Source organism: Schistocerca serialis, chromosome 4, assembly GCF_023864345.2.
Source record: "Schistocerca serialis cubense isolate TAMUIC-IGC-003099 chromosome 4, iqSchSeri2.2, whole genome shotgun sequence".
In the NCBI taxonomy this organism is placed as follows: domain Eukaryota; kingdom Metazoa; phylum Arthropoda; class Insecta; order Orthoptera; family Acrididae; genus Schistocerca; species Schistocerca serialis.
Window position 1 is genome coordinate 127,718,538 of NC_064641.1, and position 19,702 is coordinate 127,738,239.

Sequence of the window (19,702 nt, forward strand, 5' to 3'; positions counted from 1 at the left end):
CACTTCACGAAAGAAATGAACACGCGTCGCCAAGCGACAAACAGTACACTGTCGTCAAAATAGGAAACATTTGATATTTTGACTGTTTACAGTGCCATATTTTTCACCTGTTGGTAGACAGTAGTATTATTTTTCAGCTTACTTAGCGAGCGCACTGATTAATGAACATACCTACGATGTTTCAGCGTCCTGCAATGTATACAGCCAGTACTCCAACACTCCGAACGCCTTGAGTTTCATAACAACCTTAGAAGACGACTTTCTAACTCTTAACGTTATATCTGACGTTAACAAATTCCTGTTACTGAGAACACTTTTCTTGCTGTTAACTGTTCGCATATTATATCCTCCCTACTTCGGTTGTCGTCAGTTATTTTGCTGCCCAAATAGCAAAACTCCTCTACTATTATTAGTGACTCATCTCGCAATCAAATTACCTCGGCATAGCCTGATTTAATTATCCATTATCCTTGTTTTATTTTGGTCGATATTCACCTTACAGCCTCTTCTCAAGACACTGTCCATCCCGCTCAAGTGTTCTTTGTGGTGTTTTGCAGTCTCTGACAGAATTACAACGTAATCGGCAAACTGCAAAGTTTTTGTTTCTTTTCCCTGCATTTTAATTCTCTTTCCAAATTTTTTATTGGTTTCTTTTACTACTTCCTCAATCTTTATACCGAATAACATCTGGAAGAGATAAAACTCTGTCTCATTCCCATTGCAACTACTGCTTTCGTTACACGCCCTTCGACTCTCTTCCACTGAAGCGCCAAAGAAACACTTACCTGTATACGCATGCGTATTCAAATACAGAGACATCTAAACAAACAGAATACTGCGCTTCGGTCGACAACGCCTATATAAGATAAGTGTCTGGCGCAGTTGTTAGATCGGTTACTGATCTTGCAATGACAGATTATCAAGATATGAGTCTGAACGTGGTGTTATAGTCAGCGCGCGAACTTTAGGACACAGCATGTACGAGGTAGCGATGAACTGGGGATTTTCCCATATGACCATTTCACGAGTGTACCGTGAATATCATGAATCCGGTAAATCATCAAATCTCCGGCATCGCTGCGACCGGGAAAAGATCCTGCAAGAACGGGACCAACAACGACTGAAGACGTGACAGAAGTGCAACCCTTCTGCAAATTCCTGCAGATTTCAGTGCTAGGCCATCAACAAGTGTCAGCGTGCGAACCATTCAACGAAACATCATCGATATGGGCTTTCGGAGCCGAAGGCCCACTCGTGTACCCTTGATGGCTGCACGACACAAAGCTTTACGCCTCGCCTGAGCCTGTCAGCACCGACATTGGCCTCTTGATGACTGAACACATACTGCCTGATCGGACGAGTCTTGTTTCAAATTATATCGAGCGGATGGACGCGTACGGGTACGGAGACCACCTGGTGAATGCATGGACCCTGTATGTGATCACGGGGCTGTTCAAGCTGGTGGAGGCTCTTTAATGGTATGTGGCGCGTGCAGTTGCTGTGATATGGGACCTCTGATACGTCTAGACACGACACTGAAAGGTGACACGTAAGTAAGCATCCTGTCTGATCACCTGCATCCATTCATGTGCATTGTGCATTCCGACGGACTCGGGCAATTGCAGCACGACAATGCGACATCCTACACATCCAGAGTGGCTCCAGGAACACTATTCTGGCTTTAAACACTTCCGCTGGCCACCAAACTCCCCAGACGTGAACATTATTGAGCACATCTCGGTCGTAGTCTTACGGATTTATGGACAGCCCTGCAGCATCATGGTGTCAGTTCCATCCAGCACTTCTTGAGACATTAGTCGAGTCCACGCCACATGGTGTCAGTTCCATCCAGCACTTCTTGAGACATTAGTCGAGTCCACGCCACGTCGTGTTGCGGCAGTACAGCGTGCTCGCGGGGCCCTCACACGATATTAGCCAGGTTTACCAGTTTCTTTGGCTATTCAGTGTAAATGCACTCTTGTTTCTGTGTAAGTTGTAGATAACCTAGCGCTCCCTATATTTTGACCTTTTATCTTCACTATTTCAGTGATTGTTTTCCAGTCAACATTCTCAATAGCTGTCTGTAAAGCTACGAAAGCTATGAACATACTTTTGCATTTTTTCAGTTTATCTCCTAAGACGCGTCGTACGGTCGCTATGGCCTCGCGTGTTCCTACGTTTCACCGGAACTGAAACTGACATTCTTCTGTAAATAGTTCGTGGCAGTATTTGTCATTAATTAGTAGTTAAACTGGCAGTTCGGTAATATTCGTACATCTCACCAGATGCCTATTTTGGAAGAGGTATTACTGAATCAGCAGAAACAGCAATACATTCTCAACCGTCGCCGTCTTGGTGCGTTATTTCGGGACTGTCGCGACAAACTTTCCGAAAGTGGTGCGACTTTCTTGTCCTCCTTTGCTTGGGTGAGGGCGCTGTACCGCAGCGTAGAGCTCGCGAGTGGGGAAAGGTTATACACGGTACGGGACGGTACAGTATGGTGCGGTACAGAGGAGCGGGCTGAGAGTACCTGGGAGGTCGCAGCGCTTTTGGCCGGGTGCGCCCGCACCGCCAGAACCGGTTCCACGGAGGCGGCGGCGGCGGCGGCGGCGGCGGCGGCGGCGGCGGCGGCGGCGTGGACGCACCGCTCCACCGCCGGCCGCACCGAGCCCCAAGCATTCCCCGACGCCATATGGCGTCCACAGACGGCAATGACGCTACAGCAAATGCAGCCGAGTCCAATTTCCCGGGCGTGTCCGAACACCGCGACTCCCGCTATGAGCTGGGGTATACTTAAGTAATCATCCCTATTACTCCTGTAAGTTAACTCACTAAAGGTTGTTTTACGTGCGCCGCCGTATTTTACGTCGATATTTGCCCGGAATAGAGTTATGCCGTCGGCACACGGGACGAGTTAGCTAACGTTGACGTGGTGCTCAACGACTTTCGTCACGTCACTTCCTGCTTTATCTGGTTCAGAAGCCATTTCGTCACGTAAAACACAAAATAAGTTCTGCGATATTTCGGCAACGTGCCACGTAAAGCAGAACCAATGGGAAGCAAGAACGCTCCCTACTTCACAAGCAGAAAGCAAGACGCCATACCGTACTTGTCGCGTTCACCAGAAGTCCATATTCCAGGGTTTAACGCTACAAGTTACAGCCTATGAATACATACTAAACTTCGTCCGAACAGGCCTTGGAAGGCCCAACAACCGTACTGACCGGCCGCCGTGGCATCCTCAGCTCATAGGCGTCGCTGGATTCGGATATGTAGGGGCATGTGGTCAGCACACCGCTCTCCGGCCGAATGTCAGTTTCCGAGACCGGAGCCATTACTTCTCAATCAAGTAGCTCCTCAGTTTGCCTCACAAGGGCTGAGTGCACCCGGCTTGCCAACAGCGCTCGGCAGACCGGATGGTCACCCACCCAAGTGCTAGCCCAGCCAGACAGCGCTTAACTTCGGTGATCTGACGGGAACCGGTGTTACCACTGCGGCAAGGCCGTTGGCACAGCTTATGAAAATATACTGTTTCTAAGCACCAGCTAGTAAAGGAAACAAACGAAAGATCTGAAGCAGGAATTAAAATCCATGAAGGAATAAAAACCTTGAGGTTTGCCGATGACACTGTGATTCTGTCAGAGGCTGAATGGAATGGATAGCGCCTTGCAAGGAGGATATAAGATGAACATCAACAAAAGCAAAACGAGGATAATGGAATGTAATCGAGTTAAATCAGGCGATGTTGAGGGAATTAGACTAGGAAATGACACACTTAAAGTAGTAGAGGAGTTTTGCTATTTGAGTAGCAAAATAACTGATGATGGTCGAAAGAGAGATGATATAACATGTGTATTGGCAATGGCAAGCAAAGCGTTTCTGAAGAAATTTGTTAACATCGAGTATAGACTTAAGTGTCAGGAAGTCCTTTCTGAAAGTATTTGTATGGAATGTAGCCATGTGTGGAAGTGAAACATGGACGATAAATAGTTTAGACAAGAAGAGAGTAGAAGCTTTCGAAACGTGGCGCTACAGAAGAGTGCTGAAGATTAGATGGGTAGATCATGTAACTAATGAGGTAATGAATAGAAGCGGGGAGGAGTGGAATTTGTGGCGCAACTTGACTAGAAGAAGGGATCGGTTGATAGGACACTTTCTGATGCATCAAGGGAAAATCAATTTCGTATTGGAGGGAAGGAGGGAAGCATGGAGGGTAAAAATCGTAGAGGGAGACCAAGAAGTGAATACACTACGCAGATTCAAAAGGATGTAGGTTGCAGTAGTTACTCGGAGATGAGGAAGCTTGCACGAGATAGTGTAGCATGGAGAGCTGCATCAAAGCAGTCTCTGGACTGAAGATCACAATACAACAACAACAACAACAACAAAAAGCTCCAGCATGTTGTATGTCTCAGGGAAAGTCATATTCGTGGTTAAAGAATTTCCGTATTTAGTTATTTCCTGTTATAGCTCGTGTGTAATGAGAGTAAAACGTTTTAAAGCAACGACCCATTTAAGATTGGTAAAAACATGTCGTTCTTATTATGATTTATTACATAATTAAAAACCAATAACATTTCTGACAATAAAATACAAAGAAAGGAGATACGTAATGCGTATTTTAACTTGGCGTAGTTGATTGAAGCATTGTGACAAAGAAGCAGCAGTCCAATTTTTTTTTTCACCTTCGCGTTTTCCAAAAGATTGTCGGAGTTTCATATGAAATTAATAGAAATAATACTTGATGTCACCTCAATACGAGTGCGCTCTCTGTCAGAAGTGAGTTTGTTTGACTTGGTGAACTTTTATAAGCTGATGCCTTTCCTGAGAGGACATGTACCTCCATTTTATCTTATTACACGTTCATGGACATTAAAATTTTTATTTATGTATACCATAGAGAGAAAAGCATGACTAGCATACGGCCAGGAAAGGAAATGTTCGTTGTAATAGAGCTAGGTAGGAATTCTACGCTCATCCATTTTTGTGAAAAAACTGTGTGGATTGCTAGCCAAATAAATACGACAGCCGTCGCTGGAGAGCGCTGAGAGCGCAAAATCAAGTCACCCAGCTCGTGCCGTGTGTCGGCGGCACTGTGTCCCATGACGTGGGATATCAAGTCTGCGTGCACGACAACGTTAGCTGCCTCGTCCCTCGTGCCGACGACTTTACCGTCATCACTGCTGCAATGCAACAACAATACACGGCAATGTTAGAGTACTGCCGAGAAATATTGCTGATATTGCAGGTAGTTCCCAAAGTACTGCCGACGGGTTGTCCACCAAGGGTGGAGAATATTTCGTATTGTCGTGCAATCTCTCGCTGTCCTTGCCGCAAAGGCTTCCCTCTCGCTCTTTCCGTTGATTCCTACTTCTCTCACCGGCAGCGCTGCAGTCGAGTGTCTGAGCGACAGCAATATCGTTTAGCTTTTTTTTCCCGAAGTTACAGCACGTATATATAGCCAACAATTTTGTAGTTGTTTGTTGCCGTGAGGTGATTGTGTACAGCTATGAAGAAGTGGGCGAACGAGGGATCTAGAAATTTTATAAATGCGCTTCATATATGACCAGAGTTATGCGCGGCGAAAGTGATGTATACAAAAATCTCAAGCTGAATAAGGGCAGTTGGCAAGCTGTTGCCAATCAGCTTGGAATCACGCTTCATTAAGCATGCAAAAAACTTCGAAGTCTTCGAATGCAAAGAAAAAAAAGTTACACAGGAAGAGTGGAAGCGCAAGTGATTCTTCATCGACATGTTTTGTATTTCATGCTCTGAGCTTCATACTGAAACAGGTACAATATTTCTGGCTTGACAGCCATCATATTCAGCTGCAGGAAGTCCTTACTTGAGCAGCTGAGAAGGCAGCAGTGGAAAGATGATTCACTGTGGCGTGAGGTACCGATGACAGATGGTTTGTTCGGTACGGATATCGAGAGAACGACCGCCTAATTGTGGTCCTTCTCAGCGATTGACTGCTGCATTCGAAAGGTAGGCGCCAAAATAATTTTCTGTTATTAATACAACACAAAATAAACAGCATATTTATTCGCGTTTCAAATTAAAGCATCTCTCAATAGCGTGTGATCATTCCATTATTTCATAAGAATTAATAACCAGCAGAACAACAAACAATAGCTAAACAAAAAGGCAGGCGAAGCACTTCGGTGATCTTCGGATCGCGCCTAACTTGGATGGCGGGAGAAGAGTTTCGGCTGTAAGATCAGAGCTGGTTCGGCCGTGTCTGAGGACAGACATGTTGTCCGCCGCGGTCGATGTCAGTTAAGACTTTATTAGGAATGTATGATTATTTGGATATGTAGTTGAGAACAGTGTGATAGTAATTTGTTGAAAAATTAAAATTATTTGTGGCTTTAAAGTGGAATGTAATTGTGCAGTTCCTTGTGTTCTGCTAATAAAAAGCTAGTGGCACCCGTATAAATAAACTAATTGGAAATTTAATTATTTCTAAACTATTTGTTCCTCGCTAAGTGTTTATTAAAGCCTCAAGATAACGGATACACGACCTAAGTGCTGTTTTCTGCGCAGGGGACAACAACTATAGAAGATTGCAGGTTGGTGAACATTTGTTAGAACTTATGCGTTCCATTCGGGGCAGTGGAAGCAAATAGGCACCTCGCGTGTACTGCAATTTTAGTACAAATGAGATCAGTGATCTGCAGTAACACAAGGGAGGTAAGAAGGAGAGAAATTTTCGAGAGTAAGAGTTTATAATACGCTCGCGTAAACATCGTGCAAACATCGCCCTCTCCCCCCCTCTCTTCTTTTTCAACTTGCATACAAAAACTGAATTTTGTTGCTTATATTTGTAACTTGCGTTTCCGTATGCTGATGAACAAATCGTTCAGTCTTTCTTCCAAAGCACTGCTTACTTTTGGTACAGGGACGCTTATTAATGAATAGCGAACTTTAAAGAAGCATACTGAACTTCTGTACGAATTACCAATAGCTAAATACCGAAGGCTGATCCCGGTCGGGTTGTAACTGGCACACACTCATATTTGATTCAGTTTTAGCAGTTCTCGAACCAACTGTTTGTAAAAGATGCTCGAAATCGTGTTTCGACATTCTGGTAAAATTCTGGAGAAGGTGTGTATCCACCATTATTTTACGAGATAAATTCTCTGAAGCACTCCGCTTACTTCCAAAAGAACTCGTCCACAATGCCCGATTTCTCTTATTCTAACTCGATTCCTTTGTGATGTACAAGCAGTACAGCCGCACTCACTTTCAGCAGCTCGCGTTCGTTCACTGTGTGACCGTATTGTGCCCCCATGCAAACACATCTCGCCCGGAAACCTTCTGCGCGCAGCAATAGCCGGTAGTGTTAGTTGTACATGTGGCTGCAATTTGTGTGCCGCAGTCTTGCCGGACGCCAATGTCAGGATGTATTGTCGGCAATAAGTAATTGTTAGAGGCCGTGTAAACGTACCTTAAGGAGTATCGGCCCAACTCAGTTCTCGTACCACTGCCTTAACAACCGATTCCAGGCACTTCAAGATCTACGTCACGACGTTGAAACGCAATGGTTTAAATTCAAGCATTCTGTGAGTACATGTGCTGAAGAGGAAACTGGACGCCGGAGAGGATCACAGACAAAACGATGATTTCAATACCGGATTTGGCGTCTGGTAGATGAAAGACAGATGGTGAAGCAACAGTGTGAACAAAGTGACGTGCAAGGAAAACTTCAAATAGCTAGAGAAAAATATGCTGAGTTACACCACTCAGTAAAAAGAGTTCAAACGGCTCTGAGCATTATGGGACTTAACATCGGAGGTCACAGTCCCCTAGAACTTAGAACTACTTAAACCTAACTAACCTAAGGACATCACACACATCCATGCCAGAGGCAGGATTCGAACCTGCGACCGTAGCAGTCACGCGGTTCCGGACTGAAGCGCCTAGAACCGCTCGGCTACCGCAGCCGGCTACTCAGTCAAAAGCATTCGTATAGCCTGTAAGGTGCCTCTTACGTGAGGAAGACATTTTTACCAGTTTTAATAAATTATTGTGTGTCACTGATGTATTCACGATAGTTAGGAAGTGCTGTAGTCCATAGCCGGCCATGAATCGGAGAGCATTTCCCACGCTGGCTGGCTAGGTGACGAAGCGACCATATGACGCGCGAAGGGGGGTGTGGCTCGGCGCCGGACAGGGGCAACAAGCGTTAGCCTGGGAAATATACATGAATGGGAAGTACCGACATCTTGGCGCCTAAGTCACCGATTTGGTTTATTTATGTTTAATAATTAAAGTCATTTACGACAACATGAATACTAGAAGGAGCCTCTGGATGTTTAAAGCTATTTATCATAATTTTGCCTCGTTAAAATTCTCACCCGTTCATTAACAAATGCATATCTTAGTAAGTACGAACTTGATCGGAAATCCACGAACTGTGACGAAACTAGTAAGGGATACGGACTGCGCGGCAATGTCGGCAGTCGGCGTTAGATCTCTTCCTGTCTTGTTCGATGGTAGCCATGCTCTCGGTTACGAGTAGTTTGTGACATGAGTGTTTCATTATTGATCTAATAGGAATAAAAGTGATATTACGGTATTCTGAATATTAATTTCGAGTAAATAGATACGCTAAAGTTGATCGACAGCAATTTCAGATAATTAGCTTCCACCGACAAAGACATCCAATGCGCCAATGAAGAATCTGCACGGGACGACGTTTACGAGAGCTGCACCGCGCACGGGTAGGAGGAAATCCGACGACACGATCCACCAAGGCGGATCAAGGAAGGTCCGACTTACACTCGCAAATTCCGGGTGGAAATGCTGTACGTCACATATACCAACCTCTGTCCGCAGCTCGTGGTCGTGCGGTAGCGTTCTCGCTTCCCACGCCCGGGTTCCCGGGTTCGATGCCCGGCGGGGTCAGGGATTTTCTCTGCCTCGTGATGACTGGGTGTTGTGTGCTGTCCTTAGGTTAGTTACGTTTAACTAGTTCTAAGTTCTAGGGGACTAATGACCTCAGCAGTTGAGTCCCATAGTGCTCAGAGACATTTTTTTTTTCGCGGCTAAGCTGAGTAATAACAGTATCAGTTTAGAAGCGAGGGGATCTTGCAAGCCGACAGAAAGAGGAGATAGGCGTAAAATGCTTTCACTCGAAATAGCAGCAGGACATCACACAACATGGCTCGAAAATTTACCAGAGCATGCAATTTTTGAAACGGCTCCATAAAGGATAAAAAAAATGGCAAACTTTTGCTCACAAAAGACATTCCGTCGATGAATTCAGCACTTAAAAAAGAAAAATCTCAAAACGTTAAATCAAACCAATTCAATCAATGTTTACAGTTTAGAAAATGAGCAGAAAATACAAGAGATAATGAAAATCAGGATTGACGGTCTGGTGCCTTGTCTTTTCACACTAGGACCCCCTCTATTGTCATCCGCGGCACCTTCACAGCACAGCGGTACGTCGACGATATTCTACGTCCCGTTTTCTTCCCATTCATGGCAAGCCATCTTGGCCTTACATTTCAACAAGATAATGCCCACCCGCACACGGCGAGAGTTTCTACCGCTTTTCTCCACGCTTGCCAAACCACACCTCGGTCAGCGAGGTCGACGGACGTCTTTCCAACTGAGAATGTTTGGAGCATTATGAACAAGGCCCTCCAACCAGCTCGACATTTTGACGATCTAACGCGTCAGTTGGGCAGAATTTGGCACGATACCCCTCAGGGGGACATCTAACAACTCAATCAATCAATGCCGAACCGAATAACTGCTTGCATAAGGCCAGAGGTGGGCCAACATGTTAGCGACTTGCTCAGTTTGTGAAGCGATTTCTTCCGAGTATATCGGCCATTTTTTTCTGAAACTGTGGTGTGCCTGTACTGACAAGCAAATGATTACATCTACCGACTTTCGTCTCAGTCGGAAAATTTCTTCGTGTTGCGTTGTTGTTTTACTTACAGTGTGAATACTGCAAATGTGTATTTTTACGTTAATAATTTGATGTTATCACTTCCATTTTACAAAGAACTTACGACGAAATCTTCGCAGTTTCGACGCAGAAAATATCCATATAAGAGAATGACAACAAAAAAGTAAATGACAACACGAAACGTGGAGTTTACTAGTGATCACGCGCCTGAAATTTCTGGCATCAACAAACAGACTTGATGCTGAGTGCGCAATAGTTAAGCCGCCTGTCTGTGCTAACAATTTATCCTCGACAGGGAAGCCGGTATCCCGGGGATTACCCGTGCTGTTTAGCCTTGAGGTGCTCAATTCTGCGAACAGCTTGTTTCTCAAAGGGCTGACGTATCCCTTGATTAAGCACTTTTAGTACTACAGGCTTCGGGTTCTAGGAAATTCACCTTCACCACTCCTTTTCTCCGCTAAGCTGCAACAAAAATCGGTAAGAAGGACATTGCGAGTAGATTAAATGAGTATCAAAGGAGGTAAACTGTCGAAAGCCACAGTTACGTAAATGTCGCGCATACGTCGTCAATAACGAATTAAATAAATTTACATGAGACTCCTACAAAAACCCTTCATAAATCCCTAGTAATTCACAGAGTTGGGAGGTTAAAAACACATCAAACATAATGACATTATTGTCGAGTCAAATGCTTTTCTAAGCTCGTAGTAAGAGGAACCGAAAAAGACAAAAATGCTTGTAATCACTCCTCCTCCCCCCTCCCCCCGCCCCTCCCCCCCCGCCCCTCCCCCTCATAAAAGGAAATGTGCCCCTAGTCAAATATAGAGCAAAACTAGGAAACTACAGCCAGAATTTCTTAATCATGTTTGCATTTCGGAAAAGAGCATATACTAGTCTCTGGATAAAGGCTATAAAGCTGTATTTTTTTACCCAAGGAGTCCTTTGGGTCCTAGCTGATAAAAGCAACAGTATAACACGCATTTTAAAATTTTGTGAAATGGTCAAATGGTTGAAATGGCTCTGAGCACTATGGGACTTAACATCTGAGGCCATCAGTCCCCTATAACTTAGAACTACTTAATCCTAACTAACCTAAGCACATCACACAATCCATGCCCGAGGCAGGATTCGGACCTACGACCGTAGCAGTAACGCGGTTCCGGACTGAAGCGCCTAGAACCACTCGGCCACCGAAGCCGGATGTGAAATGGTCAGTCATCCGCATATGACAGGCAGTTTCAGCATTTTTATTCAACTGATTGTCGTCCCATTAAGCAACATCTCACGTCAAGATGAGTTCAGATCGGTTTTATTCCGCGACGAAGACGCCACTGAGTTTGCACAGTCATTTTTCTGATACTATCCATTTTCTTGGCTCACTTTCAACAAAAATTTTATTGGCCGCAGTGACGCAGCTTTTAGATACACTAAACTCGCAACTAATTAGCTACACACCGTGGAAACAATTACCTGTATATTGCAATTGTCAGTTTCGTGTACCACAAGAACGTTTTCCCGAATGATTGATGAATTTGAATACACGACAAGGTAAAGGTAACTGATAAATAAATAGTATCAGCGACAAAACAACTATTTGTGTTGGCAAAGCCACACGTTCTGAAGGAAACTGTTAATAAATTGCAGTAGTTTAAATACTGCCAATGTATTTCTGGGGAATTGTCAAAGTAATTCTGTAAAGCTGTCCAACAGCGAGTGCCGCAAAGCATCACCACCATCATCATGATCGTGGTCATCATAATGAGGTGTCTTGACGGAAGGCGGAGTTAAACTCCGGCCCAGCATCGTTGGGCAGCCCACAAGTGTCTTTCTCATACGTTTGGGACGGTTCCGAGTCGCAGGAAATCGTGTGCGAGTGCAAGACTGGCCAGGAGTAACCGTTCCACGACTGGGCCGATGACTGGTTTTACCTGCAACGACATAAAACAATATCAACAAGACAGTCGTCTGCCACAGAAGTTGCAATGGGCCTCGTACTGGAGGCTCAAAGCAGGTAGTGCCAGACGGCCGACTGTGTGTGTGTGGCAAAGTGTTTAGTTTGGATTCGACAAAATCGAGACTGAACCATCTACGAAGTGACGGAATGAACTTCCACGAATGAATCCAATAGCACAGAATTTTCACCACAAATCTGCTCATCACGAAAATTTCCAATTGTTGTGAAATTGTCCATGTAGAGTAGGTACTCCACTGTGTAGCGAAATTTAGTTTGTCTCAGCTGCCACCGTCTGCGAAAGGCGCGTACCAGAGGAATAGTGGGAACTTTCCCTCCTCATGTTGACTAGCTTTGTTCCAAATCTTCCCGCCTTACCTCGAGAGCATCTGTCCGTGTCGGGCATCGATGTTAAGACGCGCTCAAGTCGACTGGAACGGCTACAATCTGTGTGCAGTTCGTAACAGTATGCGTCATTACAAGTGCGACTAATTTCAACTTCTCCTACAGTACGTGATAAAATTCTTATGTCAAGAATGGGTTTAAAATTAATGCTGAAAGGATATCAGTAGTAAGATTCTCTCATCAGAGTGCTATCCTCAGTCAAAGCGATGAATAATTCCAGGACCTGTCGAATGGCACGAACCAACTAATAAATACAGAATATAAGTCGAGGTGATCCGAAGACAGACGAAAGTGATAAGGAGTATCAGAAATGAGACTAGCGATAAAATACACGTCATAACTGTGCATTTCTCGCTAACAGAGATGTACAGGCTGGGCCGAAAGTGACTTGGAAAGCATCCAAGTAACTCAAATGGTTCAAATGGCTCTGAGCACTATGGGACTTAACATCTGAGGTCATCAGTCCCCTAGAACTTAGAAAGACATAAATCTAACTAATCTAAGGACATCACACACATCCATGCCCGAGGCAGGATTCGAACCTGCGACCGTAGCAGTCGAGCAGTTCCGGACTGAAGCGCCTAGACCCGCTCGGCCACCGCGGCCGGCCTTCAAGTAACTAACAGCTTTGTTGTGAACCAGAGCTGGAAATGAATCCTTGGTTGAAAATAATGTTCCCTGCCCGCAGAACATCAGTCTTCTGGTAGACGTCATTCAAATTACAACAATGCAGGCGTCACTTCATGAAAACAGGGCATGTGATCGTGTTAATTTGCTTGTGGTTCGGGCGAATTCTACGGCATATGATCTTTTTCTGCTCTGCTACCAAGGTGATGATTCTGTAAAGCAGATTCACAAATGAAGGACGTCATCTTCTTAGCGTTTGGGTACTTGGAAAGGAACAAATGGGTGAAACATAGTAAAATTTGGGAAAACCTTTTTTCAAATGGTTCATGAAAGAAGCCCCAAAGGAGACAAATCTTCGGAAACTGGAAAGAAAGGCCTTTGAAGCTGGCTCTGCGACATATGTACGACGCAAGGAAGACCCAACAAGCGTGACAACGATATTGAAGTCACTAAACACTTAAATGCATCATTGCTTCTTTCGACAGAAAAATCGAGAGGGAAATGGTCGGCGCAGGTGAACATTCCCAGAACCTCCATGCGCTGCTACATAAAGTACGAAGATTACCATTCATTTCCGCCCGGCAGCACCAGCGAATTAAGTGATCATGATATGTGACGTTATTCGTGTGAACAGTTACTTGCAGCTTTTCTAACGTTAGCGGCTTGCCCTAAGGTTATGGTGACAGATGAATGTGCTGAGTATCTTAGGTCCCGTCTCGGAATGTTCATATCTGGACCAAAGACAACCCTGAGAATGATCACTACAGAAATGCTGCACCGGGCAAGCAGGTGCACATGGCAGCGAACCCAACTCTGCGCCGAGAGTAATGATCAGCACAGAGTGAGTTTGAAATTTGTAAGAAGTGTGTAAGATCATAAGTTTATGTGATATTGAAGTCTTGCATCTATATTTTTCTGTTAGATACAATTCCTGATTGAGCTTTGGAGTCATTTCATATTAGCGTTTGCCTTTGATGTTGCTTCTTGTTAGGAGACATTTTTGATCGTGACTTCCGGCGCGGCCGGCCGGTGTGGCCGTACGATTCTAGGCGCTTCAGTCTGGAACCGCGTGACCGCTACGGTCGCAGGTTCGAATCCAGCCTCGGGCATCGATGTGTGTGATGTCCTTAGGTTAGTTAGGTTTAAGTAGTTCTAAGTTCTAGGGGACTGATGACCATAGATGTTAAGTCCCATAGTGCTCAGAGCCATTTGAACTACTTCCGGCGCATCCTGTACTAGTACGAAACACACCTCGCAATGTGAGACACATCTCTGAGGATGCTTGTCTGGAGCATAGCATTGTACAAAAATTAATCACGGACTGTGTGAAATACTCAATATGTTACTCTTAATGAAATGAATTCAACATATGTAAACGAAATTGCTGAAGTATCCCAAGGGAGTGTTATAGGGCCATTATTACTAATGTCGTGAACAACTTCGGAAGTTCTATGAGGCTTTTCACGTACGTTACTGTTGTTTATACGACGACTGGAATGTCGGAAGACTAACGAAATGTAAAATGTCCTGTACTGTATCAGTGACTGGCGCAGGGCCTGGCAGTTGACCACGAACATAAATAAATGTAAATTATCGGCCGTAGACAGACGAAGAGATTCATTACTGTTCGATTACGCTACGGCCGAAAAATCATTGCAAACAGTAAGAACCGTAAAATACCTGAAAGATACTGACCGGAGCAGCGTAAGGTGGAATGACGACATAAACATTAGAAAGTGCAGATGCCACGCTGAGATTCGTTGGAAGGATCTTTAACGAAATTAAATTCATCCGCGAAAGAACTGTCTTACAACGCACTTGTTCGACCGATTCTTGAGTACCGTTCCTCACAGAGAGGATACAACATAGAGCGCCTCTTGCCGCCATGTGATCATTTAGACAGCGTGACACAGACACTGAACAAACTGTAGTGGCAGACGACAGGAGAGGCGTGGTACATCACGGAGAAGGTTTACTACCGAAAATTTCGAAAGCGTGGGTTGAAAGAAGAGTTGGGCAACATAATACTTCCTCTCACATATGTCTAGCGAAATGGCCACGGACGGAAAAATCAGAGAAATTAGTACTCATAAGGAAGTTTACCGACGATCTTTCTTCCCACGCACCATTCGCGAACGGAACAGTTGATGTTGTTGTTGTTGTTGTTGTGATTGTTGTGGTCTTCAGTCCTGGGACTGGTTTGATGCAGCTCTCCATGCTACTCTATCCTGTGCAAGCTCCTTTATCTCCCAGTACTTACTGCAACCTACATCCTTCTGAATCTGTTTAGTGTATTCATCTCTTGGTTTCCCTCTACGATTTTTACCCTCCACGCTCACCTCCAATGCTAAATTTGTCATCCCTTGATGCCTCAGAACATGTCCTACAAACCGGTCCCTTCTTCTTGCCCAGTTGTGCCACAAACTCCTCTTCTCCCCAATTCTACTCAATACATCCTCGTTAGTTATGTGATCTACCCATCTAATCTTCAGCATTCTTCTGTAGAACCACATTTCGAAAGCTTCTATTCTCTTCTTGTCTAAGCTATTTATCGTCCATGTTTCACTTCCATACATGGCTACACTCCATACAAGTACTTTCAGAAACGACTTCCTGACACTTAAATCTATACTCGATGTTAACAAATTTCTCTTCTTCAGAAATGCTTTCCTTGCCATTGCCAGTCTACATTTTATATCCTCTCTACTTCGACCATCATCAGTTACTTTGCTCCCCAAATAGCAAAACTCATTTACTACTTTAAGTGTCTCATTTCCTAATCTAATTCCCTCAGCATCACCCGACTTCATTCCATTATCCTCGTTTTGCTTTTGTTGATGTTCATCTTATATCCTCCGTTCAAGACACTGTCGATTCCGTTCAACTGCTCTTCCAAGTCCTTTGCCGTTTCTGACAGAATTATAATGTCATCGGCGAACCTCAAAGTTTTTATTTCTTCTCCACGGATTTTAATACCTACTCCGAATTTTTCTTTTGTTTCCTTTACTGCTTGCTCAATATACAGATTGAATAACATCGGGCAGAGGCCACAACCCTGTCTCACTCTCTTCCCAACCACTGCTTCCCTTTCATATCCCTCGACTCTTATAAGTGCCATCTGGTTTCTGTACAAATTGTAAATAGCCTTTCGCTCGCTGTATTTTACCCCTGCCACCTTCAGAATTTGAAAGAGAATATTCCATTTAACATTGTCAAAATCTTTCTCCAAGTCTACAAATGCTAGAAACGTAGGTTTGCCCTTCCTTAATCTTTCTTCTAAGGTAAGTCGTAAGGTCAGTATTGCCTCCCGTGTTCCAACATTTCTACGGAATCCAAACTGATCTTCCCCGAGGTCGGCTTCTACCAGTTTTTCCATTCGTCTGTAAAGAATTCGCGTTAGTATTTTGCAGCTGTGACTTATTAAACTGATAGTTCGGTAATTTTCCCATCTGTCAACACCTGCTTTCTTTGGGATTGGAATTATTATATTCTTGAACGGAACAGAGAAGATGAAAATGATAGTATTGCCAGAAGTAGCCTCCAGATTGCAGGATGTTGATGTAGACGTACGTCATGCAGCGTATTGCGAGTAATACCGCAGTTACAAACAGGAGACAAAAATAGTGACTAGCATCCCAGTTTCCCTTCGCTCTTTTGCAGAGTTTATCCACACATTTTCTGCTCTCGGCCAAATGTGCCTCTGCTAGTGCGCTTCCCCAACGACCGCACATCCCGGAAAGCTGCGCGCTCGCCCGCACTCCATTCAACCAAGGCCGACATCGGCGGTGTCCTTCGCTCAGCGAATGGGCTGCCGGACGTCCAAACAGCCGTTTCAGTCCGGCGACGAGTCTAAATGGAGGCTGCGCCTGCGGTAATGGCCTACACGGCACTGTATAATACTACGCCTGCGGAAGCGACATCCGAGCGCTACCAGAAAATTCCACCCGTCCTGCAAGGGCGCCCCTGATGGGATCTGCGCGCGCCAGAGTCAACACCTCTCTTCCTCTTCGCCAAGGCGCTCAGATAGAATCTGCAGGTTTTCTGCCGCTGCCCAGATTTCATCTCGTTCTGCCACAGGCGGGACGCGCAATTACGACCCAGCTGCAGGGGTCTGCCAGCCGCGACAAGAGTTACGCTGGCGACACTGAAAATTTGAAGGAAATCAAGCAAGGACTGGTTTAGAAAAAAAAAAACTTGATGATTTTATTTTTTTCCAAAAATATTACACAACATCAATACATTTTTGAATTCGATGAAACCAGTCCTTACAGCAACGATGCCACTCTTCCGAGGCACTTCAGAAATTAGATTTTTATATCTCACCACTGCGTCATCTGATAACGAGAAAAAGTGATTTCAACAATTCTATCTTTAATTTTTGAAAACAAAAAGAAATCACAGGCTGTTAGTCAGGGATTTATGGTTGAGGGTCCATGGCGTTGACCTTTAGGGCGTCCACATACACAGTTGTTAATTTTGAGGTATGCGGCGATGCGTTGTCGTGATGTGAAATTATCGTTCCTTCTCGGCATTTCTCACGATTCTTTTCCAAAAATTTGCCGTAAGCAGACATTTGTTAAGTCAGTCGCAACTATTAGTACGCCTGTCTTCTAATGCTTTAGTAACAATATGGCCTGTTTTACGGAAAAAAACACACAGCAAGCATCTTCTTACGCAGTTTAGGTTCCTTTTCTAAAGACACACTGAGCCGACTGACTTTTCTTTCCAGGATAATAACAATAAGCCCAAAAGTCATCACCAGCAACGGTATTCCGAACCAAATTTGAGGTCTCACTTTTTCCAGAGTCTTTCCTCGCCGATCAGTGCTTTTGTGATGTGGAATCAGTTTACGTCGAACTTGTCCACAACGAAGTTTTATTACTTTTAAGTGTTGATGTAAAATATTTTGGATTTGAGTCATACAAATGCCCCATCTCGCTCGAAAAAATTCATAAAATTGTCATATTTTCTGTTTTCCATCGTTCCTCAGTTGCTTCAAAATTCATGGAGGTATGTTCCGACTATGCAACTAATTGAAGTTAGTTTGTTTACTGTCATACGCGTTTCGCTTCTTTTATTTGTGAAAGATCTTCAGTCGCTTGTAATACATGTTTCCTTTTGTACATATAATAAAGGTATTATGTAGTAGTTACAAGATGTTATCATGTTACGCCGGCCGGAGTGGCCGTGCGGTTCTAGGCGCTGCAGTCTGGAACCGAGCGACCGCTACGGTTGCAGGTTAGAATCCTGCCTCGGGCTTGGATGTGTGTGATGTCCTTAGGTTAGTTAGGTTTAATTAGTTCTAAGTTCTAGGCGACTGATGACCTCAGACGTTAAGTCGTATAGTGCTCAGAGCCATTTGAACCATTTGTTATCATGTTACATTCTATGACGGTTCTCTCTTGTTTTTGTTCAAATGTGTGTGAAATCTTATTGGACTTAACTGCTAAGGTCATCAGTCCCTAAGCTTACACACTACTTAACCTAAATTATCCTAAGGACAAACACACACACCCATGCCCGAGGGAGGACTCGAATCTCTTGTTTTTCAGGTTAGAATCAACTTTTGTACCACAACTTTCGTGATGTGAAATTATCGTTCGGTGTTTGTTACGACTTCTGGCGCTGTCAGTCCGTGTGTGTGGTTCTGGAGATGTGTTCATTAGTCTCCAAGCTCCAGCTGGCCGATTTCCGGCGTTCTTTCACTCACATTTATTCAAATACAAAATGGTAAGTGCAAGCGATGTGCTGAAACAATGTGGGTAGAAGAATGCCGTAAATCGGCCATCTGGAGGATGGAGATTAATGAACACATCTGCACAACCACACGCATGAGCTAACAGCGCCGGAAATCCTAACATCGAACGGTAATTTCACATCATGAAATTTGTGCTACAAAAGTTTATTCTAACCTGAAAAACAAGAGGAAAGCATCACAAAATGCAACATAATAACATGTTGTAACTACGAGGCAACAGATTTATTATATGTACAAAAAGTAACATATGTTACAGGCCAAATGGCTCTGAGCACTATGGGACTTAACATCTGTGGTCATCAGTCCCCTAGAACTTAGAACTACTTAAACCTAACTAACCTAAGGACATCACACACATCCATGCCCGAGGCAGGATTCGAACCTGCGACCGTAGCAGTCGCGCGGTTCCGGACTGAGCGCCTTAACCGCGAGACCACCGCGGCCGGCATTACAGGCCACTGAAGATGTTTCACAAACAAAAGAAGCGAAACGCGTATGGCAATAAACAAACTGCTTTCAATTAGCTGCGCAGACGGAACGTCCCACCATGAAATTCTTAAGATCTATTCATCGATCTTGTTCAAGCACTGCTGGACACTGGTTTGGTGAGGATGACAAGCGAAAGTTTAAGAGGTACAGCGGCCTTTTTCTTTTTTTTCTTTTTTTTTGCTATTAATATTACTTAGTAGAAGACTGGAGCTTCAGTGGAACGTCTTGAAATAACATAGTTTGCTTGTAGCCTGTATAGGATGAATGAAAATGGCTACCAATCCCAAGACCCTGAGCACAGTTAACAGCATCATGGCCGCTTCGGCGACCAGCAACACATTCCTTTTACTCTCCTGCGGTACGCAGCTTAGTAACCTTCGACTACCTGCCGGCCAGCTCCTACATCTGAGAACAGTGAACGGCAGGTGCAAATCTGACTCGGAGAAAGTTGCCTCAGTCCGCCGTATCGAATGCCTGTGGCCACTTTCCTGCGACTCCGGCGTGCTGATGGAAGCAGGAAACGACAAGGGCTCAGCATTCAAAGACT

The 19,702-nt window shown here is 44.4% G+C and overlaps 1 protein-coding gene and 1 pseudogene across 3 annotated transcripts in view; both read right to left on the minus strand.

Annotated features, from left to right (window-relative positions):
* LOC126475006 (tyrosine-protein phosphatase 10D) overlaps nucleotides 1–19,702 on the minus strand; it is a 338,696-nt gene that overhangs the window by 188,789 nt on the left and 130,205 nt on the right. The gene's annotated exons all lie outside the window — the stretch shown is intronic.
* LOC126475977 (5S ribosomal RNA) lies at nucleotides 3,393–3,510 on the minus strand (annotated as a pseudogene).